Source organism: Balaenoptera ricei, chromosome 1 (genome assembly GCF_028023285.1).
Source record: "Balaenoptera ricei isolate mBalRic1 chromosome 1, mBalRic1.hap2, whole genome shotgun sequence".
NCBI lineage: Eukaryota > Metazoa > Chordata > Mammalia > Artiodactyla > Balaenopteridae > Balaenoptera > Balaenoptera ricei.
The window spans coordinates 11,610,522-11,635,066 of NC_082639.1; the positions used below are offsets into that span (position 1 = coordinate 11,610,522).

Genomic DNA, 24,545 nt, shown 5'->3' on the forward strand with positions numbered 1-24,545 from the left:
CATAAGTCGCAGAGGATTCAGAAACCAAAGAGAGATCTGATGAAATCCTGCCTTCTTTCTAAATCTATGATACAGGTTGTATCATGGTGCCTCATATGAGAAGAGCTTTACAGTGAGTAGTTAGCTGAAAAGGTGGGTGAAATAAACATCTGCCTACGTGGCTGAGTTTGCAGGATGTATTGGTTTCCTATTGCTACTGTAACAAATTACCACAAACTTTATGGCTATGAACAACACAAATTTATTATCTGACAGTTCTGCAGGTCAGAAGTCCAAAATCGGTCTCGCTAGGTTAAAATTTAGGTGTCAGGAGAGCTGTGCTCCTGCTGGAGGGTCTAGGGGAGAATCCATTCCTGACCTTTTCCAGCTTCTAGAGGCTGCCCACATTCCTTGGTTCATGGCCCCCTCCAGCAACTGCATTACTCTGACCTCTGCTTTCAGTGTCACATCTCTGACTCTGACCCTCTTGCCTCCCTTATGAGAACCCTTGTGATCACATCAGGTCCACCAGGATAATCCAGGATAATCTCCCCATCTCAAGATCCTTAACTCAATCACATCTGCAAGGTCTCTTTTGCCATGTAAGTTAACATATTCACAAGTTCTGGAGAACAGGATGTGAATATCTTTGGGTGGTCGTCATTCTGCCTACCACACGGGGTTCCTAGCATAGCTGTTAAGAGCAAGTATATACCTTGGTTCAATTCTTGGCTCTATCACTTGCTAATGGATCCAGGTACGTAACTTCTCTGAATCTTAGCCTCACCTGAAAAATAGGAATAATAGAATTTTCCTTTTAAGGCTGTTGTGATGATTGAATAACACAATGTTTGTGGAGCACTTGAAACATAGGGCTCAGTAAATGGTAACTGTCATCTTCCCCACTGCCTATGATGGTAACAGGTAACAGAAATTCCACCATTCAAGATTTATTTCTTTGGCTCTTTCCCCAAGGGCATGCCTCAGGCCCTTGTCAGCTGACAGTGGGATAAGGTGGCAGTTAAATTAAGTCAGGCTCCTCCATGGGACATAGAGAACCTGGGAAGATTCAGAGAAGCTAACCACATAGAGGGAGAAAGCTTGAAGGGGAGGATGACAAAGAAAAATACGTTTCCTTTGCCAGCTTCTGGGTTCTGCCTGTGGCTCAGCTTTGAGAATTTCTCCAGCCTCTCCCCAGATTAGCCAGGGTGAGCCTGCCTAAAAGGAACACTCTGAAGATGATTTTCTCAGATAGACAAGACCTGCCCAGTTGGGTGTGCAACAGAGCAGGGCGGATCTGGAGTTGGACCCTGGCATGGAAAAGTACTGAGGCCCTTTGCCTCTGGGTAGGAGCTGGAACAGCTGTCTGAAATGATCAGCCGCAGTCCAGGCCTCTCCAAAGTTGGTCTTGCAGAGTGAAATGAAAACCAGATTCCTGGTCTTATCTGAGAGCTATGTGACTGTTTCCCATCACTCCTTCAGAGCCTGGAAGGTTCCCAAATTCATTGTCTAAATTTTGCAGTGGATACACACAGCTCTCAAATGGGAGCCTGTTATCACAGGTCCCTTTTACACGAAGGTTCTCCCCATTTGCTAAGATAATGTTATTATTTGGGGCTTTCATTCATCCAGCAAATATTTATTAAGCACCTGCAGGGGACCAGTATGGGGGCGCAGGGGTCCCAGTCCTCAGGAGAGCAGGAGGCAGACTTGTAAAGAATTACATCACTATGCAGAGTGCGACAATGGTGTCTTCTTCCTGAGTGACAGACAGGAGAAGCAGGGGAAGCTTGTCTCAGGGCCCAGAGCATGACAAGTGATTTTTCTATAGCAGGGAGAGCACAGGCTCTGGAGGGGACCAACTTGGGTCAAGCTCCTGACACTTCTCAGCTTTATGACTTTGGGCAAATGACCTCACCCCTTTAAGTTTCAGCTTTCTGTTCTATAAAGTGGGCATAACTGATAACCATCTCCAGGGTTGTTATGAGGATTAAATAAGATGGTGCAAGGGAAGCAGGTGGTAATCTGGTTGCTTGATCCACAGTAAGGATGTGAGGAATACCAGTTATTGATATACTTATGGAGACTCATTACTCTGTTTCTCTAAATGCCTTTCCCACCCCCAAATCACAAGACAGCCCCAAATTGGCTTCTTTATAGACACCAGGGTCCTGTTGAACTGTTGCCATTAAGAAGCAACAACGGGAAAAAAATACCCACATGTGACCACTCTGTAGGTATACACACATGGGGACCATGTGTACCCATGAAGTCAGCAGTTTGTAAGTGAACTTGATTGCAATTACCACCAGGGTGTCTATTTTCCATCCTGGACAGGGCAGATTCCCAGTAGGAGGCGCCTTCTGTCCTCAGCTAGATTCTCTGACACCCGGCCAGCTGCCTATCAGCTTTTCTCAGGTCTTGAACTTCAAAGGGCTGGACACTCACCGGAGAAAGGGACCCTGGCCTGACCGGTCTTGGAATTCAGAACAATCTAAGGTTGAGAGAGGAGAAGGGCAACCTTCTCCCTCTGTGTTTAGAATCGGGCTGAGTCCCAGCAGCGCAGTTCCAGGGCAAACCTCCAGGCAGGGGCCCCACGCAGGATCGCAGGTAAGAGGCGCCCTCCCAAGCTGTGGTTCACGCTCCCCAGAGCCAGGCCTTGGGCAGCAGCTCTGGGGCTCTAAGCAGAGGCGGACCACCCCCCTGCCACCTGGTCAGCAGGACACCAACCGGTGCTGCTTTGGGCAAGTCCTCCGCAAAGCTGGGAACGGGCTCCCAGCTGGGGAGGCACCCGAGCCGGGTCGCCCCCATCCCGGGCGCGGGCACAGGCACCTGGAATGGGCTCCACCCCGACCAAGGCCCAGGTGTGAGACCCGGAGGGCGCCCAGGGAACCCGGGAGGGGGTGGGGAGCCGAGTCGAGGGCCTGAACTGACTCGCTTTTCAAAAACTCGCTTCCTCCTTTCTTACCTCCGCCCATCAGTTACCTCGCAGGGCCCCAGCCCTGGGCGGTGCAGGCGGGGCTCAGCGCCCTGAACCTGCCGGAGGGTGAAGAGGGAGGCGGCGGCCTCCCCAGGAAGGGGCGGGGGAGGGGGGAGGCCGGTGCATCGGCTGGCCAGGTGAGCTCCTCACCAGGTAAAGGCGCGGCAGGCGGGCCCGCTGAGCTGAGCCGCCGGGGCTGGTAGGGAATCTCTGCTCTTACTTAACGCTTAAAACCCGGACTCCGGGCCGAGACGCCCCTCCCCACCCTACCCGCACACATCCAATTCCCGGTCCCCCGCGGGGGGGAAAGGAGTCAGGGCCCTGTTCCCTCCGCCCCCCACACACACCACCCCGGTTTAGCCAACTTCATGCGGCCCAGCGCCCCCGGCCCGCACTCCTCCCCCAGCCGACCAGACGGAGCGGGTGTCCGCCCTCCGCAGCTGGGGCTCGGCGCCGCGGGCCTCTGGGTGGAGCGGACTGCCGGGCTTGGCGGAGAGGGTCGACTGGTGGGCGGTGCCTCTCGGGGCCGGAGGCCGCTCGGGGCCGGCACCGCCCTCCGCCTCTCGCGGTCCCTCCCTCCGGCACGCCGGCGCCCAGCGGCCGCGCTTCCTGCGTCCCCATCCCGGTCCGAGAGCGGGCTGCGCGCTCTCCGCCCCCGCGCTCCCTCGACCGAGATTCCCCGGAGCCCCCAGCCCCGGGATCGCGGCGCCCGAAGGAGGCAGCCTGTGGGGGCCGGGGTCGTGTAGCCCCCAGCCCCCGGCCGCCCGACCGAGACCGAGCTGGACCCGCCGCCGCCGCGGTGAGTCTGCGCCTTCCGCCCCGCCGCGCCCCGCGGAGGGATTGTTCCCCACAGGGCCCCGGAGGGAGTCGACGGCTGTCTGGGTCTGTCTGTCCGTTCGTCTGAGAGCTTCCTGCCCGGGGTCTTCGGCGGGAGGACTGCGTACTCGCATCCTCTGGAGCCGCGCCGGGCTTCGCCTGGGGGAAGGCAGCCGGCCTCCGGGCCCCCTGTTGGCGGGGACAGGTGCCATCCGCCTGGCGGATTTCGAACCCTTGGCCAAAGAGGCACCTTCCCTCCGTGCTTAGAGCAGAACTTCTCAGTAGGTCCCAGGAAACCACCCGGCGCTGCCCGAAAGAGCCCTTTCCCCCATCCCTTATTCCTTTTCGGAAAGGGAGACTTTTAAGGGATTTAGTTTAGTGTGTGTGTGTGTGTGTGTGTGTGTGTGTGCGCGCGCGCGCGCGCGCGTGTGTGTGTTAGGTACTAGAGTCAAAGGGTGAGGAATCGGGTGTGAGCAATGGGGTGTAACTCAGGTTTCTTCACCTAGTAAAATGGGAGTGATAACCTCCCGGGGTGAGGTGGGGCGTTCGTGCCTGCCGCAGAGCAAGTATCAATACTACTCAGATCCAAATCAGATCTCTAGTCTGCGCCCTGAAGGGAGCCCTGTGGCCCGGAATGCCAAATCTGATTAAGAGGGATGGGCACTTTCAGAACGAAATCTTTCCTAGCCAGAGGACGAGGGTGCAGGAAACCTGGACGTCCCTACGGTTTTCTGGGTCCCTCCCGGATCCTCCCAGGTGGGTAGCGGCCACCAGCATTTGTGCAGCTCTCCGAGAAGCTGCGACGGGTCCTTGTTAACTCTGCGGGTGGTCCAGGAGCTGGGAACCCAGGTGTAGACGGAGCGGGATGGGCGGGGCCGGAGCCAGCCTGGCGGGAGGCAGGAGAGGGATTGTCCTCTAAGGCTGGCTTCTGGCTTTCGTTCTGAGGGGGGGTCACTTCGAGGATGGCCTTCCTAGTGAAGGGTCGGCTCTGGGACCTGTGACTGGCTTTCACACTTTGGAGACGTCACACAGGGATCTTGACCTAAGTTGATAGGGCCAAATGGAATTGGGAGGGGGCCCCTTTCCCTCCAAATGTGTCCCTCCCCAGCTTGCCAGAGCTATCGCCCAGATTGGGAGAAAAGGCAGAAGAGGGAGAAAGGGGAGGAGACTGGCTGGGCATCTGTTCCTCACAATGTCCTGAGCTGCCAGTGGTTCAATGATTAGGGCCTCTTGAGTATCACAGAGGCCCAGGCCGGCCCCCCGGGGATACAGGGCCAAGGGGCCTCAGAGAGTTCCCAGCCTAGTGAGCAGTAAATGGCAAGTGTCATAAAGAGGTGGCAATATAGTCAGACCCCACCATTCCCTGGCTGTGTGACCCACAGTGTCACTTTGCCTCTCTGAGCCTCAGTTTCCTCATCTGTACAGTGGGAATGATAACCTAGGGTGAGGGGGGACATTCATGCCTCACACACAGCAAGTACTCTGTAGGAAGCTATGGTACAGGGTTAGGGAAGAACAGAAGAAAGAAAGTAACTCAGGGTGAGGCATGCCAGCAGGTCCTGCTAAGAAAAGAATGTTGGTATATTAAACAGTGAAGTGGCGTCTCTCAAGGGGACGGGGTAGGAAGGGTGTCTGGGCAGATGGAACAGCCCAGGCAAAGGCATGGAGGTACGAAGGTGCACGAGGTGTGCTGGACCAAGGGAGGCGCTCAGGTAGTGGCAGGTGGGTTTGTGGGAGGATACAGGGAAGTAAAGGGAGTGGAGGGTCTGGAGTGAACTGGACCAGAGAGGTGGGGCGAGGTCATCACAGGTGGGACTTTATTCAGTGGACATCTTAGAACCGATCCACAGATGTTGACTGTGTGCCTTCAGTGGACCAGGCACTGTTCTAGGTGCTCAGTATACAATGCTGGACAAGAAAGACACGAATTCCGTTCAAGTTCTTTAAGCAGGAGAGTTATTTGATCCTGTTGCTGTGTTAGGAAGATAAATCTGGCTGCGTGGAAGTTGGATGGGAATTTGCAGAAGGTTGCTAGGGGAGAGGAGGCTGGCCCGCAGGCTGGTGGGGGCATCAGGAATGAAGAAGCTGGCTTGGCACCCCACACAGGAGGCAGAGATTAACAGGTGGTCTTGTCATGTGACCACTGGTCAAGGGGGAGATCTGTGGATTCAGTGTGAGGCTCAGACTGCCAGCCTGTCCTCTACCAGAGCAAGGTGGTGGGACCTTGGCAGGGCCCAAGCCCCTCCAGCTGCGGCTTTCCAGCTCTCTCGCTCCAGAAGTCACGAGCCGCAGGAGCGTCTGCATCTATGCGAGGAGTGGCGATGCTGGAGAGAGAGCCAGCAGCCCATCTCCTGTTGGCATTTGCAGTGGGCAGACTGTCCCTTTGGGGGGCTCCTGTTTTCCTGGGTCACGGTTCTGGTGAATGTTCTTCCCTCCCTCTGCAGGGCTGGCAGTAAAGCCCTCAGAGCTCTTGGGCTGGAGGAGACCAGAGCTCCAGGACCTTTGGCTCTGGGCTTCTCATTCGAGGGACTGAGAAGAGTTTTCTCCCTAAGTGCCAGGAAAATTCCCTCATCTCAGATGCCTTCTGACTGGGGACGTGGTGAAGGGTCTGCTTCCGGCTGCTGGCTTTTGCTTTCCCTTTTGTTGTGTCTGCTCTGAAGTTTAGAGGAGTTTTTTATTTGTTTGTTTGTTTTGTTTTGTTTTTTGCAATTGACAGCTGTAAGAATATCCTTCTCCTGGTCATAAATCTCCTTTACTTGGAGGTGAACCATGCATGGCCTTTCACCTGCCACGGGAGGACCCTAGAATGTCCTCTCATTTGACAAACAAAACTCAGAGAAGGGAAGGAACTCACCCAAGGGCCCACAGCAAGTCAGCAGCAGAACCGGATCTAGGTTCCTCTGCATTATCCCAGGAGACTGGCCACATTCAAGTCAGAGACTTGTTATGGGCCCCAGGTTAGTCCAGGGTGGGAGGTTTTCTCAACATCTGTCTTGCTCCTCCCCAGTTTGGACAGGTGGCCCCGTTTAGCCTGGTGATGGTTTTTTTCCTCCTTTCTTCTGGATTGAGCCTTTGGTGCACCACCCACCGTGCTGGGAGCTCTGGCTCCACGGAGAACAGGTCACTTGTTTGGCTTTGCCTGCTCCAGGCCAGACTGCCCGACCCCTCCTGGGCAGCCCCGAGACGCTGGCCTGAGGTCGTGCTCTGGGGATCTCTGCTAAGTGCCTCAGGCTGATCGTCAGGTCCTCCCTCCCCTCAGCCCCAAGCCCTGTGTCAAGATGCTGGGCTGGCCCTCGCCATCTAGTCTGTGTTGTTTACTCGGGCTGAGCAGCTGAAAGTTTCCTTATTCTCTCTTGCCCTAGATTTCTCAGACATAGCAGCCCTTAAACCTGAGTGCTGGTTCCTTTAGCTCTTAGAATATTGGAGCCAGAAGGGACCTTAGCCATCCGAAAGTCCACTCCATTTGTTTTACAGATTGGGAAATTGAGGCCCAGGGAAAGGGGAAGGGAAAGGACAGGCCTGAGATCAGAGCCGGGGCTAGAACCCAAGTTTCCCGATTCTGTCTTGAATGATTTTGAGGATGGTTCTTGAAGAAAAAACAAAACAGAGCACACTTCTCCTCCAAGGGCCCCTTTCTCCCTATACTCCACACTGCCAGGAATTTGGGGGGTACCCACAGTCACACGTCCAGAGGGAGTAAACGCTGGGGCCCCCGGAAGACAAGGAGTATATATATCTTGATATTTTCAGGACCTGTCTCTTCAAACTGACTTTCATGCCAGGGACTAAACTAGTGATTAAACTTACTTGCTGCTCCCTGAACCCTACTTTATCATGTACCCCTGGATAGACAGGCTCTTGAAGTTATTTTCTCCCCCAGGTTACAAAGGAAGTACATGCTGATTGTAGAAAACTCGGAAGGAAAACATCACGATATGCTGACGACCACTGTCGACACGGTGGTGTCTTATTCAGACTTTTTTAGTTTGCTTGCTTGCTTGCTTGCTTGCTCTGCTATTTCATATCCTAGTTTTCCAATTCATCATGATGACGTGTACTTTCCCCACGTGATGGCTTTTTCACACCGGTTCTAACCTGCCAGTCTCACGTGCTTCTACCATCTGATGGCTGGAAGGTACTTAGGAGGCCAGAATTTTGTGGCCAAAATCAGAATGCTCCAGTAGCCCAAATTCTGTAACGCTATGCAGATTACCACTGTGGGACTTCAGGGGGCCACTTCTCGGGCCACTGTCACCATGGCTGTTGGGGAAAGGGCTGTGTTTACCAAATCTAATGCAAACATTGATTCTCAGTGAGCTTCTTAGAAATGGAGGACATCAGCCATCAGGGGTGGGGTGGGTGCAATCCCAGGATTATAGGAGGGAGGGAGAGAGCTTCGTTTCTTCTGGTCTTTTGCTGTGTTGGTTTTAACCTAGCCAGGTGCTTCCACCCTGCTGTTATCACCCCTTTCCCCAGATCCCCCCAGGACTAGGCACTGGGGTGGCAAGTGCAGGTCCCTCGAAAAATCAGAATTTGGTTTGCTTGTCTCCAAGCCCTACCTCTTGGAGAGGCAAAGATGGCAAACATGTGCAGAGAATTTGTTACCGACTCAGGTGATAAGGTCGGTCACCCCACCCTGGGGACAGGATTTCCTGGCGTCTCTCATCCTCTAACAGGATTGAAGCCTTGCGAATGCCATGTAAATTGTCAATACTAGATGTGATCTTGGGGACTTCCCTGGTGGTCCAGTGGTTAAGACTCCATGCTCCCAATGCAGGGGGCCCGGGTTCAATCCCTGGTCAGGGAACTAGATCCCGCATGCTGCAACGAAGATCCCGGGTGTCGCAACTAAAAACCCGGCCCCGGTTCACTGGGGTTTTTTTCTTGTTTTATTTTTTTAAGATTTTTTTTTTTTTTTTTTTGATGTGGACCATTTTTAAAGTCTTTACTGAATTTGTTACAATATTGCTTTTGTTTTATGTTTTGGTTTTTTGGCTGCAAGGCATGTGGGATCTTAGCTCCCTGACCAGGGATCAAAGCTGCACCCCCTGCACTGGGAGGCGAAGTCTTAACCACTGGACCGCCAGGGAAGTCCCTCACTGGTTTTTATATGGTGATCCTGGGAAACTTGGGATTCCTTGGATGGGTCCCAGAAGCAACTCAGGGGTTTGTGGGAACAGGGCTGAGTGGTGGGAAGCAGGGCCAGCTGGGAAGAAACTCTGCTTACAAATATTAAAGATGTCATGGTGCGAAGGATCCCTTTAAAGAGATTCTGCGACTTTAAAAAGAAAACGAAACCGCTGCTGGTCTAGCCACCTCGATTCTTAGAAGAAGAAACTGAGGCCAGAAAACAGAGTGACTGTGGCCTGTGCGGGGCAGGTGAGGGCTCTCAGGCCTCACATTGATGAGGGTCTTCAGATGAGGCACTAAAGTCAGTATCAGACAGAGCTCCTGGCTGGAGACACACGTTGGCCCTGAAGCCTGCGTCTCCTCTGGGCCACACTGGTATGTGCGCTAGGAATTCATGTTTATCATCAAGCCTGTAACTGTCGTGCCAGTGGTCCAGCTTAAATTGCACAATGCACAAAACAGTCATTTGTTCAATGCCAGCATTTAAAACACATCACAGGGTTGGTTAAGCCTGTTTTGGCATTTCTCCTTTTTTTTAATGTCCCCAGAGCTTCCCTAATGGAAACATCCTACAGGCGATGGGCCCAAGGTCACTCAGCAAATCTTGGCAGAACCAGGATGAGAATTCACCATGGTGAGAGAGGTCCTTTTTTAAGATCGTGGTCTCATAGGATGTATAATTCTGGATGCCTCCAGGAGGTTCTGCTATTTTTTCTATTCAAGATGTAGAACCACGTGACTCTAATGCTTGGTGAATTTTTTGTCTTTGCCACTTTTTCCTCTTCACAGCTGGTCTGGGAGAGAAAAGGAGAGACAGAATTTCTTTACCCTTGTTCCACATTTTCCCCACCTTCACTGGCCGGGCTTGTGTTGGTTAGGGTGTGGACATGGTTTCCCGAAACTTGGGCATGGGGGGACTATGATAAAAAACAAAACATTCACACTTTCAGACTCCATATATTACAGCTTCATTAGCTTCATTAGTGTGGTGGGTAGGGATTATATATTGGAGTTGCCTTTGGGTAATTGTTTTCAAACACTGACAGATGCAAATTAGACCATGGGGAGTGGGGAGGAAGTTGTCTTTGGCTGCCAAGAGCTGCCATTTTAAACGAATGTGCTGATAGTGTTGTGTGCTGGTCACGGAGCTGGTGGGGACCTGAGAGGCCAGCTCTGCCCCCCTAGATGGGCCAGTGGTCCCGGGAGCCACCGTTACAGTACAGCTGACCAGTGGCAAGGAAACCCAGGAGCTTGGAGGAGTTGGTTTAACCCAGACTTGGAGAGTGAAGGAAGGATTTTTTTTTTTTTTTTTTTTTTTTTTTTGGCTGCACGCAGGCTTTCTCTAGTTGCGGCGAGCTGGGGCTACTCTTCATTGCAGTGCACGGGCTTCTCCTTGCGGTGGCTTCTCTTGTTGTAAAGCACAGGCTTCAGTAGTTGCAGCACGCGGGCTCAGTAGTTGTGGCTCGCGGGCTCTAGAGCACAGGCTCAGTAGTTGTGGTGCACAGGCTTAGTTGCTCCGCGGCATGTGGGATCTTCCCGGACCAGGGCTCGAACCCGTGTCCCCTACATTGGCAGGCGGATTCTTAACCACTGAGCCACCAGGGAAGTCGCAAGGAAGGATTTTCAGAAAGGGCGAAGTCTCAGCTGAAATCCGAAAGGCGGGCAGAAGGTCAGCAGCTGTGCCTGGCAGAGGTGCAGCCTGTGCAAAGGCCCAGCAGCCTAAGAGAGCTTAATTCACACGGGCTGATACTAGATGTGAAGGGCAGGGGTGGGAAAAACCATTTACTTGATTTCTTTCATTCAACCAGTATTCACTGAGTTCACTCTACAGGTCAGGTGTTCAGGGTTTTGGGGGGAAATGTTCCATAAGGGAGACTCAGTCCCTGCTCTCCTGGAGCTTACACCTTACTGGGTTGGGGGAGGGGTCAGTACATTAGGAAACGAACAAGGGCACTAAACCAATAACCATATCAGGCACTGGACTGAAATCTTTGCCGCTTCCCCACTGCCTGCAGGAGCAAGTCTGGGCTAAGCCCCTTCACTTTCAAAGCTCTAAAGACTGGATTCTTTAGAGTTTAGACTCAGTTTACCTTTCCAGACCCATTCCGGCTGCCCCGATCTATCTCCGCACCCCGGTGCTTTGGTCAGAAGGAACCAGGAACCGCTTCCCACCTCACTTTCCTCCCCCACCCATAGCCACGAACTTTGATGACTTTTCTCTCTAGACTGTTCTCTGTCGCAATCAAAACTAAAAGCAAAACTTGGAGAGGTGAAGGGCGTTGTGCATGACCCTAGTGTACGTATCAAAACTAAGAAATTCACATTACTGCTGGCTAAACGACAGACTTTACTGGAATCTCACCAGCGTTCCCACTGTCATGTTTCTGCTCCGGGATCTGGTCCAAGACACCACCTTGCGTTTAGTTCTCCATCCCCTCGTCTCTACTGATCTGTGACCGTTTCTCAGTCTTTCCTTGAATTCCGTGACCTCGAGAGCTTTGACGAGTACTGGTCAGTGTTTTGTAGGACGTCCCTCACTTTGGGTTTGTCTGGTATCTTCTCATGATTAGACTGAGGTTTGAGGTTTGGGGAAAGAATACTGCAGAGGTGAAGTGTTCTCATGACATCATGTCAGGATTTCCACGATGTCAGCATGACTTATTGGGGGTGTTAACTTTGATCCTTTGGTCAAAGTAATGTCTGCAAGATTTCTCCACTATAAAGTTACTCAAGCCCCTTTTTGGAAGAGGCTTTTAAAGCATGGTAGTAAAAGGTCAAATTATAAAATAAATTCTTGAAAGTGATTGATAGATTGGACTTCTAAAGTTAAAAAAACTTTGATATAGTAAATATTAAACTGGAGCAATATTTGCAACACATCCAGACAAGGGGCTGTTTTCTGGACACATACAGGATCTCTTCCAGTCAGTAAGGAAAGGCTAAATGCCCTAGTTAAGAAATGGGATAAAGGAATAGATAAAGAAGATGTGGTACATATATACAATGGAATATTACTCAGCCATAAAAAGGAACGAAATTGGGTCATTTGTAGAGACATGGATGGACTTAGAGACTGTCATACAGAGTGAAGTAAGTCAGAAAGAGAAGAACAAATATCGTATATTAACACATATATGTGGAGTCTGAAAAAATTGGTATAGACCATCTTATTTACAAAGCAGAAATAGAGACACAGACGTAGAGAACAAATATATGGATACCAAGGGGGAAGGTGGGATGAATTGGCAGATTGGGATTGACATATATACACTATTGATACTATGTTTAAAATAGATAACTAATGAGAACCTACTGTATAGCACAGGGAACTCTACTCAGTGCTCTGTGGTGACCTAAATGAGAAGGGAATCCAAAAAAGAGGAGATATATGTATATGTGTAGCCGATTCACTTTGCTGTACAGTATAAACTAACACAATATTGTAAAGCAGCTATACTCCAATAAAAATTTTAAAAAAAACAACAAATGCCATTGACCCATAAGCACATAGGAAAAAAAAAACCCAACATTCAACCTCATCATATTAAAGAAAATGCTAATTAAAACAATGCCATCTTTCACATATAAAATTTTAAATGTTTTGAAAAGTTTAAAAATTTTAAGCTAAAAAAAGGAATGCTGGGCTTCCCTGGTGGCGCAGTGGTTAAAAATCCACCTGCCAATGCTGGGGACACAGGTTTGAGCCCTGGTCCAGGAAGATCCCACATGCCGCAGAGCAACTAAGCCTGTGTGCCACAACTACTGAGCCTGTGCTCTAGAGCCTGCGAGCCACAGCTACTGAAGCCCGCACGCCTAGAGCCTGTACTCCGCAACAAGAGAAGCCACTGCAATGAGAAGTCTGTGCACCGCAACGAGGAGTAGCCCCTGCTCGTCGCAACTAGAGAAAGCCCCCGCGCAGCAACAAAGACCCAACGCAGCCAAAAATAAATAAATAAAATAAATAAATTTATTTTAAAAAAAAGGAATGCTGATATGGGGAGATGGTGATTTCACAACCTCAGGGAGGGAATGCAAATTGGAGGACATTCTGAAAATGCATGTCAAAGCTTTAAGAAAGGTAGCTGGGGGCTTCCCTTCCCTGGTGACGCAGTGGTTGAGAATCTGCCTGCCAATGCAGGGGACACGGGTTCGAGCCCTGGTCTGGGAAGATCCCACATGCCGCGGAGCAACTAGGCCCGTGAGCCACAATTACTGAGCCTGCGCGTCTGGAGCCTGTGCTCCGCAACGGGAGAGGCCGCGATAGTGAGAGGCCCGCGCATCACCATGAAGAGTGGCCCCCGCTCGCCACAACTGGAGAAAGCCCTCGCACAGAAACGAAGACCCAACACAGCCAAAAATAAATAAATTAATTAATTAATTAAAAAAAAGAAAGGTACCAGTTTCAATACTAGGAGTTTATCCAGAGGAAACATGATTGTATAAGGAGTTAGTTTCAACAGTTATTTTTTTTATAATAGCAATAAAATTAGAAACCAACTGTGTGTCTGGCAGTAGAGGATTGGTTGTATAAATGATGGGTCCTCCATGTACTGGAATATTCCTCAGCCACTAAAAATTATAGTTTAGATGAATACTGGTGATGTGCAGAATTGTTCATTATGTATCAAAAATTTCAAAGGTCACAAAAACATACTGCAGTAAGATCTCATTTTTGTAAAAAATAAAAAAGTGTGTTTGTTTACAAAACACTCAAAGTCTGAACACCATCATAGATATTATCAGTAGCTACGGACGGTGGGGTAATGGATGATTTTAATTTTCTTTCTGCTAATCTAGATTTATTAATTTTTGTTTAATAAACAGGCAGTATTTTTATAACAAGAGAAAATGTTTTACTGTTAAAAATCTCATAGGTAAAATATCTAGGAATAAACCTACCTAAGGAGACAAAAGACCTGTATGCAGAAAATTATAGGACACTGATGAAAGAAATTAAAGATGATACAAATAGATGGAGAGATATACCATGTTCTTGGATTGGAAGAATCAACGTTGTGAAAATGACTCTACTACCCAAAGCAATCTACAGATTCAATGCAATCCCTATCAAACTACCACAGGCATTTTTCACAGAACTAGAACAAAAAATTTCACAATTTGTATGGAGACACAAAAGACCCCGAATAGCCAAAGCAATCTTGAGAATGAAAAATGGAGCTGTAGGAATCAGGCTCCCTGACTTCAGACTATATTACAAAGCTACAGGAATCAAGACAGTTTGGTACTGGCACAAAAACAGAAATATAGATCAATGGAACAGGATAGAAAGCCCAGAGATAAACCCACGCACATATGGTCACCTTATCTTTGATAAAGGAGGCAAGCATATACAGTGGAGAAAAGACAGTCTCTTCAATAAGTGGTGCTGGGAAAATTGGACAGGTACATGTAAAAGTATGAAATTAGAACACTCCCTGACACCATACACAAAAATAAACTCAAAATGGATTAAAGACCTAAGTGTAAAGCCAGACACTATCAAACTCTTAGAGGAAAACATAGAACACTCTATGACATAAATCGCAGCAAGATCCTTTTTGACCCAGCTCCTAGAGAAATGGAAATAAAAACACAAATAAACAAATGGGACCTAATGAAACTTAAAAGCTTTTGCACAGCAAAGGAAACCATAAACAAGACCAAAAGACAACCCTCAGAATGGGAGAAAATATTTGCAAATGAAGCAACTGACAAAGGATTAATCTCCAAGATTTACAAGCAGCTCATGCAGCTCAATAACAAAAAAAAAAACAACCCAATCCAAAAATGGGCAGAAGACCTAAATAGACATTTCTCCAAAGAAGATATACAGATGGCCAACAGACACATGAAAGAATGCTCAACATCCTTAATCATTAGAGAAATGCAAATCAAAACTACAATGAGGTATGATCTCACACCGGTCAGAATGGCCATCATCAAAAAATCTAGAAACAATAAATGCTGGAGAGGGTGTGGAGAAAAGGGAACACTCTTGCACTGTTGGTGGGAATGTAAATTGATACAGCCACTATGGAGAACAGTATGGAGGTTCCTTTAAAAACTAAAAATAGAACTACCATACGACCCAGCAATCCCAGTACTGGGCATATACCCTGAGAAAACCATCATTCAAAAAGAGTCATGTACCAAAATGTTCATTGCAGCTCTATTTACAATAGCCAGGACATGGAAGCAACCAAAGTGTCCATCATCAGATGAATGGATAAAGAAGATGTGGCACATATATACAATGGAATATTACTCAGCCATAAAAAGAAATGAAATGGAGGTATTTGCAATGAGGTGGATGGAGTTAGAGTCTGTCATACAGAGTGAAGTAAGTCAGAAAGAGAAAAACAAATACAGTATGCTAACACATATATATGGAATCTAAGGGAAAAAAAAAAAAGGTCATGAAGAACCTAGTGGCAAGATGGGAATAAAGACACAGACCTACTAAAGAATGGACTTGAGGATATGGGGAGGGGGAGGGGTGAGATGTGACAGGGTGAGAGAGTGTCATGGACATATATACACTACCAAATGTAAAATAGCTAGTGGGAAGCAGCCGCATAGCACAGGGAGATCAGCTTGGTGCTTTGTGACCACCTAGAGGGGTGGGATAGGGAGGGTGGGAGGGAGGGAGATGCAAGAGGGAAGAGATATGGGAACATATGTATATGTATAACTGATTCACTTTGTTTTAAAGCAGAAACTAACACACCATTGTAAAGCAATTATACTTCAATAAAGATGTTAAAAAAAAAAAATCTCATAGGTTTTTTGTGGATCCCCTTAGGGTTACTACTAGGTAAGGTGCTCTGTGAGCTGTAGAGGGCTTTGCAATTATTAGCCTCTATTCCAGGTAATTCTTTTCCCATTTTTAACTTTGAGCATCTGGGTCTGCCTTCCTAGCCTTAGGAAGCTGAGATAGGAGCAAGGCGGGAACCACAGCAGCTCGCTGATCTGTCTGTTATAGGTTGAATGTTTGTGTCCCCCCAAAATTCATATGTTGAAGCCCTAACCCCCAATGTGATGGTAGTAGGAAGCAGAGTCTTTGCGAGATGATTAGGTCATGAGAGTGAGACTATCCTCATGGGATTAGTGCCCTTACATGAAGAGGAAGAGAGAGAGAGATCACCAAGGAAAGGCCATAAGAAGACAACGTGAAGGCTGCCATCTACAAGCCAGGAAGTGGGGCCTCACCCGACACCAAATCTGCCGACACCTTGTTCTTGGACTTCCCGCCTCCATAACTATAGGAAATAAATGTCTGTTGTTTAAGCTCCCCCCGAGTCTATGGCATCTTGTTATAGCAGCCTGAGCTAAGATACGACCTCCCAGCGTTATGATACACAGATATATATAGGTATGTATATATAAAACTTGAAGTGTGTGTGTGCTTTACAAACAGTAAAATGTACCCTTTTTCATGTATAGTTCTGTGAGTTTTGGCAAACACAAACAATTGTGTAACCACCACCATAATGAAGATATAGAAAAATTTCATTAACCACCCCCCCAGATTCCCTCATGCTGCCCCTTTGTAGTCAACCCCTCTGCCACCCCTGGCCCTTAGCAGCCAATCATGTTTGCTGTCCTTGTAGTTTTGCCTTTTTTCCAGGATGTCATGGAAGTGGAATCATACAGTATGAAGCCTTTTAAGTCTGGCTTCTCTTACTCAGCGTAATGCACATGAGATTCCTCCGTGTTGCATTTGTTCCGTTGTGTGGATGTACCATGATTTATTTATTCTTTCACCTGTTGAAGGTTATTTAGATTGTTTCTGGTTTGGGGTGATTATGACTAAAGCTGCTGTAGACATTCACATGCAGATTTCAGGATGAACGTAACTTTCTCATTTTTCTTGGGCAAATACCTAGGAGTGGGATTGCTGGGTATGTATGGTGAGTGTATATTTATCTTTATATGAAGTGGCCAAACTTAGAAAGTTTCATGCTGATGATCCAAGGCAGGGAGGGGGGAAGAGAATGGACTCTTATTGAGCACCTACTGTGTGCCCCGCACAGAGCCAGGAGTTTTACACACATAGCCTCAGGCAATCCTCAGCACAGCCTAGGAAGTAATGGGCTCTGGCCGCCCTTTACAGGTGACCCGCAGAAAAGGCCATTTCACATGATCTGACCTAATAAATGCAGAACTACTCTCTTTGACTCTGGGGACAGCCAAAGGGGTGGCCATGATAGGAGACCGTCTAGCCTCCATGGTATGTCCTTTACTTCTGCCCACCCCCGCATTGTTCTAGCATTTATACATCTTTACCACCTCCAGCCTCACTCAGAGTCCGTTTGCTTGAGTGTGCACCCCTAAACTTCCGTAAGAAGGTTTTTCCCAGCTCCTACTTCCAGGACCACAGCTGTATAGGGACCTAATAAAATATTAATAACACCCTCCCCTCCAATGTGGAACTTTAATGACCTGTGTTGAACACCCGGTAGAAACCATTTGTCATCTCTCCTTGAGTGATATTTTGCCTTTTCCCAACTGATGTGGGTTCAGCTCTGCCAGGAAGTAAGTTGACTTTTTCCCATTGGTGACCTCCCCCTTCCCCATGTCACAGGAGAGGAAGTAACAATGGGTTATGTATAGTTCTTAACTTAAGTAACTTTTTATTAACTTTTTGTTTAACTAGAAATTAATTTAATTGGAAAATATTTTTATACATGGTTAAAAAAAAAAAATCAAACAGTATAAAAGGACATCCAATGAAAAATGTAAATCTCCCTCTCATCCCAGACCCCTAGTCCCTTTTCCCAGAGAGAGCCGTGGTTCCTAATTTCTTGTATATGCGTCCAGAAATGTTCTGTGCATAGAATGATGCTGTGAACACTGCTTTTAGAATTTCTCCTGGAAATCAGAACAATAAAGTATAGTTGTCTGGATCATTATGAAATCGTTGGGTAATTTTAGACTTGTAATAACTCATATTAGGATCCTCACAAGTGGGTTAAGGACCCACTAACCACCTGAGATTTTCTGTCTGACCTTCCATCTCTGCTTTTTTCTGTGGAAGGTCCGTAGCGTTCATCAGATTTTTAAAGGGGTCTATGCACCCAAAAACAAACAAACAAAAAAAAGGAAGGGGCTTCCCTGGTGGCGCAGTGGTTAGGAATCCGCCTGCCAATGCAGGGGACATGGGTTCGATCCCTGGTCCGGGAAGATCCCACGTGCCACGGAGCAACTAAGCCCGTGTGCCGCAACTACTGAGCCCGCGTGCCTAGAGCCCCGTGCTCCACAACAAGAGAAGCCACTGCAATGAGAAGCCCCTGCACCGCAACGAAGAGTAGCCCCCGCTCGCCACAACTAGAGAAAGCCTGCAGGCAGCAATGAAGACCCAAAGCAGCCAAAAATAAATAAATTAATTAAAAAAAAAAAAGCTTTAAAAGAAAGGAAGAAGCATGGCCAGTGCTATAAAAGAAGCAAACTTTTACAGATAAACAGTAGATAAATGGGTAATTAGCTGGGGGATACAAGTTCTGAATTTACAGATTGTTGGTGCTTAATTTTGTGGTTGGAAGTTGATGGAGCCATAGGTTGAACAGGGGAGTGTGCCTGGCTGAGCCACCAAGGATGAAATTCGTGGAGTTCTTCAAGCCCTGGGTGTTTGTGCTGACTCATCGCATGTGGGGAAGTATGTCGGTGTCCTGAGAGCATTTGTATGCTCTTGCCCAATTACTGGCAACTGGGATGAAGTTGCCCAGTTACTGGGAGATCCTCACCGAGAAGAGCAGACGAACTTGCTTCCTACAAGAGAGTTTCAGGCTGAAAAATACTCAAAAAGAGTTTATGGTAATTCCTGGCAGGCAGGGCCATATCCGGTTGGTCATGAAAGTCAGGGATGTTTGGGGAAATATCCTTCATGGGGTCAATATTCTTGATGGAGTTGTGGGGCAGGGGGAGGTGCAGGGGGGCAACCCCAGCCTTCCCATCACCCCTGTTTTGGGCTGGCTGGCTGGCCAGAGGGTCTGACCTTACAAGGTATTTCTAATGTTAGAAATGTTAAATATTCGTAGCAAATGTATTTACATGTATTAACCCCTAACTCATTGATCCTCATAACAGTTCTACCACATGGGGAAACTGAGGTCGGAATATGCCAGCTACCATGCAAACATCTCCCCAGCTTCAGAGACTTAGTAGGTCACAGCCTAATCTGTTGGGTAGGGGAGGTAAGATCTTTGTTCCCCCCGCCCCCCGCCATCATTCAGGGCTGCTGGGGACCCCCCCTACCTCCTCATCCGGCCATGCTGCCGCCTTGTGGGTCTCAGCTGAAATGTCCCCGTCTCTGAGAGACCTTCCTTGATCACCTTGTCCAAAAGACCATCTTCCCCCTTTACTCTTTCCTATTCTGTTTCCTTTTCAGAACATCTCTTGTTAATCCATCCCTCCACATGTTTGTCTCTTTCAGTAGAAGAGAAGCTTCATGAGAACAGGCTTTGTCTTGTTCATGCCTGTGTTCATCGTGCCGGGCCCCCAGTAGTTGGTCAGTGAGCGTTTGTTGAATGAATGAATGAATGACGTAAGCAGAGATTTGTTGAGACTTTATGATGGGCATAGTTCCGCGTTCAGGGTTTGAGGAGTCCCAGAGAAATGTAAAAATGCCCTGAGGCGGCGATCAGAAGAACACAGGTATTAAGTCCTGCCTGCTTAACTTTTTTTTTGTTTGTTTTAAGATTTATTTATTATTTGGCTGCGTCAGGTCTTAGTTGCGGCACGCGGGATCTTTCGTTGCGGTGTGTGGGCTTCTCTCTAGTTGTAGCGTGCGGGTTTTCTCTTCTGTAGTTGTGGCGTGCGGGCTCTGTAGTTTGCGGCATGCAGCCTCTCTAGTTGAGGCGCGCGAGCTCAGTAGTTGTGGCGCGCAGGCTTAGTTGTCACACGTCATATGGGATCTTAGTTCCCTGACCAGGCATCGAACCTGCGTCCCCTGCATTGTAAGGCGGATTCTTTACCACTGGACCACCAGGGCAGTGCCCTGCCTGCTTAACTTTAAATTCAGTTAAAAAGAGAAAGTAGGAAGGAAAAAGACTCCCTCAAGACATCCGAGAGCTGCTGGTGACAGTTGGCTAAGACAGAGGTCCTGCATTGACAGCTCAAAGGAGAGCTGCTTCCTGCTGGCTGTGGGGGAAGAGGAATCAGTTGGATGTGGAACCAACCAGGATGCGAGGCCTTCCTGGTTAGCTGGGGGAGGGGAGGAAGCCAAGGCAGAGAGACTCACAGTGTGCAGAGATGGGGAGGCAGACCTACGTGACCTCAGGGGTGACTTCAGGACTGTTTCCCTCCCTCGGACGTGTCCCTGACGTTGCACTGATCTTCCTTCTGGGAGAGAGCACGTTTTTATCCATGCTGGAATCGTTGGTGCCTGGTACAGGGCCCTGCACACAGTGGTCACTCAAGAAACATGGGAAGTAAGGTTGAGCGGGGCAGTCCACACCCTCCCGGGAGATGGGACTTTGTCCTGTAGGCTCTGAGGGACTCCTTTGACGTTTTGACAGACACAGTGGCTGGAGTGTTGGCGTGGCTGCACTTACAGGCTGAGAAAGCCTTCGAGAAGCAGGTTTTAGTAATTCTCACAATCAACCAGGCCTGAGGAATAGGAGGGAGATGGTTAGGGCAGGAAGAATCACTGCAAAGAAAGGCTTTGAGAAGGAAGAAGAAACAAGTTTGGGGACCAAGGGAATGTGGAAGTGAGCAGGGGCTGCAAATGCCCATGTCTAAAAGGATGCAGCAGGGGGTGTTAAGGAGAGAGTCTGGCCAGATATGAGGCAGCAGGGAGTGGTGGGGATTGTGGCAGAGTAGAAGGCAGGCCCCTTCCACAGGAGACAGCTGTGACACAGCACCGGCTGCCTGTTACAGGTGATAACTGGGGCCAGGGCTACCAGGTTTTCAAGTTTTGTGTATGAGATCACCATGTTCTCAATATTGGCAACTACTCTATAGCATATAAAATAAATAACACTTCACGGACTAAATAAGACACGTCCGTGGGCCAGATACAGCCCTTAGGCTGCCAGTTTGAGACCTGGGGGTGCGTCTGGGTTGGGGATGGGGTAGGGAGGAGAAAGAGTGCTCAAGGACACTGAGATTTCAAGCCCAGGTCACCGGGAGAATGGTGGTCTCTCACACTGTAATTAGGAAGTCTGGAGGAGGGGGCGGGGAAGGATGATGTTGGAATGATGTGGACAAAGGAGGATGTCTGTGATGTATGATGAAGGAGGGCACGGACCAGCAAAAGCAGCTTTTCTGCGGAAACAGCTGGATTGCAAAGGCCGTTGGTTAGAGACTGGAGGGAGGGCCTGTGAGTGTGGTTCTTTGGTGATGGGTCTGGAAGTGGTCTCCCTGGGACCTCCTGTAAGGGGTTCATTCTGTTTTGGATTTGGCAGAGGGTTCGTTTAAGATTTGCACCCTGCTAGGAGGCAAACGTAAGAACGCAGTGTTAGAGCCTTAGAGACACGGGTTTGAATCCTGGGTCGGCCCCTTGCTGTCCGGGACCTTGGGCCAAGTCTCTCTGGGGCCCCCCTTTTCTGGGTCTCTGTCCCGCGTAGATGAGAATGTTGGCCTTGACGGGTTAGGAGGAGGTGTCCCCAGCCCCTCCCCAGGTCCCCGTGCCCCACACCGGGCGCTAAAATACTTGTCTTACAGTAACCCTCACCCCGCACGACCCCGGCCTCCTCTCCTGGATCCAGGGCCTCGGATGGGATGCATACGGGGTCCTTCCTGGTTCCCCTCAACCCGCCTGGGCATCGTGAATCCTACCTCCCCCAGCGTGGCTGCTCCCATCGGCCACCTAGAGCCACGGCACACCCTCCACATCCAGAAGAACCTCCCTTCACTGCGGGGGACTCTCAACCCCCCGGGGAGGGATCCTGAAGGACAGTGAGTGGCCCCCTCCCTGGTCAGGGCAGCTGGAGAACATCCTGCGGCCCTGGACGCCAGTTCAGGGGTAGTTTTGTGCGACATGGGCCCTGTCCTCATGGAGCTTCTAGTCTCTGGCAGGAGGGAAGGTGACACAGGCTACTCAACACCAGACCACAGTGCTTGTGGTAACATTTACTGAGTACTTACTACGGGCCAGGCCCTGGGTTACCTGGCTTCTCTGGGTTGTTTTACTTAAGTCCCACAGCATTGCACTAAGGGTCGTTCTATTATGACGCCCACTTTACAGATGAGGAAACTGAGACTCAGCGAAGTCACTTGCTCCCCTCCCTCCCTAGGTTGCAGAGCTGGGCCTCCCTGGCTCTCAGGAGACCCCACCATTTAGCTGTAGAGAGCCAAGCAAATGGGTGTATTAGGAGCATCACGGACAAGGTGGATTCAAGCTGAAACCGAAAGGAGGGAGAACGCAGCTGGAAGGAACAGCCGTGTGCACGAGAGGGCCACGTCCTCTGTGCCCAGGCCCCGTGCGTCAGGGAGTATTTCTCAGTTGTCCACAGTCACCAACTGCATCCTCCAAACCTAAAGTGGAAGTGAAATAAGCTGCTAGTGCTGCGTCAGTACCAACCGGGTGAAAGCTGCCTGGCGTGGTGGTACATGCCCTACCCGCTCGAGCTCGTGGCTTCCTCTGGCAGCTCCATTAGAGGGACACACTTTTTATTATGCCCCTTTTACAGCTCAGCTGAAATAACTTGCTCAAGTTCATAACCAGGAAGCTGTGCAGCTGGGAGTCGAACCTAGAACCTCTTAGCTCCAGAGCCAGAACTTTTAACCCTTGCGAAGGAGGTAGGACTTTGCTGAGTGGACCCACAGGCCACGTGAGGCATGTGTGGCTAGAATCCCTGGGGCAGAGCTGAGAGGCAGTCTTGGTGGAGGAATAAATCAGTCCCTGGTCCTCCCTGGCCCAGCTCTTAGCTGTAGCTCTTGCAAGCCTCAGCTCCCGCACTGGGTCCTTCCACCCTGCCTGTCTCTGCGTCCTCATGCCCAGCTGACTTCCCAGGCTCCGCCTTGGTCCACACTCAGGATGAGGGTTCTAAGGCTTCCGCGAGCATCAGAATCACTCAGGGAGCTTGCCAACAGCACGTCCCGGGCCCCACCCCAGATTCTGCTTCTGTAAGTCCACAATGGGGCCCTCAAATCTGCATATTTAGCAAACCCCCCCCCCACCTCTGTCAGGTAGGGGATGCAAGGTTCTCAGATAATAGCGGGGCCCAAGTTCCACTCCCTGACCCCCACCTGCTGCTCAGTCAGCCACGGCCACCTCCTTTTATACACCTCCGGTTGCTTAGTCCTTACTCCAGTGCCACGATTAGTACTGCGGTTGCCCCCATTTTACAGATGAGGAGAGCAAGGCTCAGAAAGGTGAAGCGGTTTGCCTAAGGCCACCCAGGCAGACCTGGATTTTAATCACCACTGACTCTACCCACGTTGCTTTACTGCCTCTGCTAAATTGGCATTGGGGGTCCCTGGGGGTCCCCGGTGGGGTTTAGAGGAAGGGCTGTGAATGATGCATTTTCATCACATGCAATCTGTAGACGCTGGGGAAGGAGGCAAGAACCTTAGTCAAAGCCTCGGCAACCAGAATACTCCTTGCTTTATCTCCATGGGCTTTTCAGCCTGGTGTGAACAGCTGAAGTCATTAGTCAGAACTCAACGGGTTCAGCTTTCAAAGCTACATGTGAATCAAAATGTGGAATGACTCAAAGATCATTGGGTAGGAGGACGGATTCCTCTGTGACCCAGAGCAGGTCCAGTAACCTCTGGGGGCTTCTCCCCTAGATAGATAGAGGGCTTCTCCCCTAGATAGACTAGGGAATCCCACCCCAACTGGGCTGCAGCACCCAGAGAGAGGGTGAAAGTAAATGCTTCTCCCTGTGCCCCAGCAATTCCACTGCTGGGTATTTATGGAGAGAAAGGCCAACAGCAACCCACCAAAACTCTTACACGTATGTTCATAGCAGCTTATACCCAGCAGCCCAAACGAGAAAGCAGCCCAGGTGTCCACCAGCAGGTGACCAGATAAACAAACTGTGGTGTAGCCACACAATGGACTTCCGAGCAAGAGAAAGGAACCAAGCGAACTACAGACACAGGCAACACCATGGATGAACAAAAGAAGGCAGACAGAACACACGCTGTATTGGTCCATTTATATAAATTTCTAGTACAGGCAAAACTAACCTATAGTGACAGAAAGCATATCTGTGATTGCCTGGGGTGGGGGATGATGGGAGGAAGGCGCACACGGGGAACTTTCTGGGAGTGGCTTGTATCTTGATCTCAGCAGTGGTTACATGGATATATGTTGTTAAAACTTATCAAACTGTACACTAAGATCTATGCAATCTACTAGATATAAATTATACTTTAAGTAAACAAGTAAATGAGCAGATGCCTCTACCCCAGCCCTGGCAACTCAGAGTCAGCAGTCTTGGGTGGGGCCCAGGGGCATCTGCATTTTCAACAAGTACCACAGACAGCATCGACCTTCAGCCTGTGGTTGGGCACCCCAGACTCTAATCGCTAAAGTCTCTTCTGGCCAGGACAGTTGAGTCTTTGAAGATGTTGAGCATTTACTGTTAGTCTGTTTTTAAGCATAAACCTAACTGGGGTCAAAGTCTGGTCCCGGGACTGACTCCTGATAATCGGCAAGAGCAGCTCTAAGCCGTGCACAAAGCACCCTCAG

The 24,545-nt window shown here is 49.3% G+C and overlaps 1 protein-coding gene across 3 annotated transcripts in view; it reads left to right on the top strand.

The window, feature by feature from the left end:
* The first annotated feature begins 2,415 nt into the window (after positions 1 to 2,415).
* The window catches only part of TMEM51 (transmembrane protein 51), a 51,420-nt gene continuing 29,290 nt past the window's right edge, over positions 2,416 to 24,545 (top strand). Inside the window, exon 1 of one of the 3 annotated variants that reach the window (XM_059913818.1) lies at positions 2,416 to 2,589. The gene's annotated coding sequence lies outside the window, so the exon portion shown is untranslated. Of the gene's footprint in view, positions 2,590 to 3,121; positions 3,159 to 3,427; positions 3,759 to 24,545 lie in introns of those variants that run through there. The other 2 variants (XM_059913825.1, XM_059913807.1) reach the window with 2 other exon arrangements.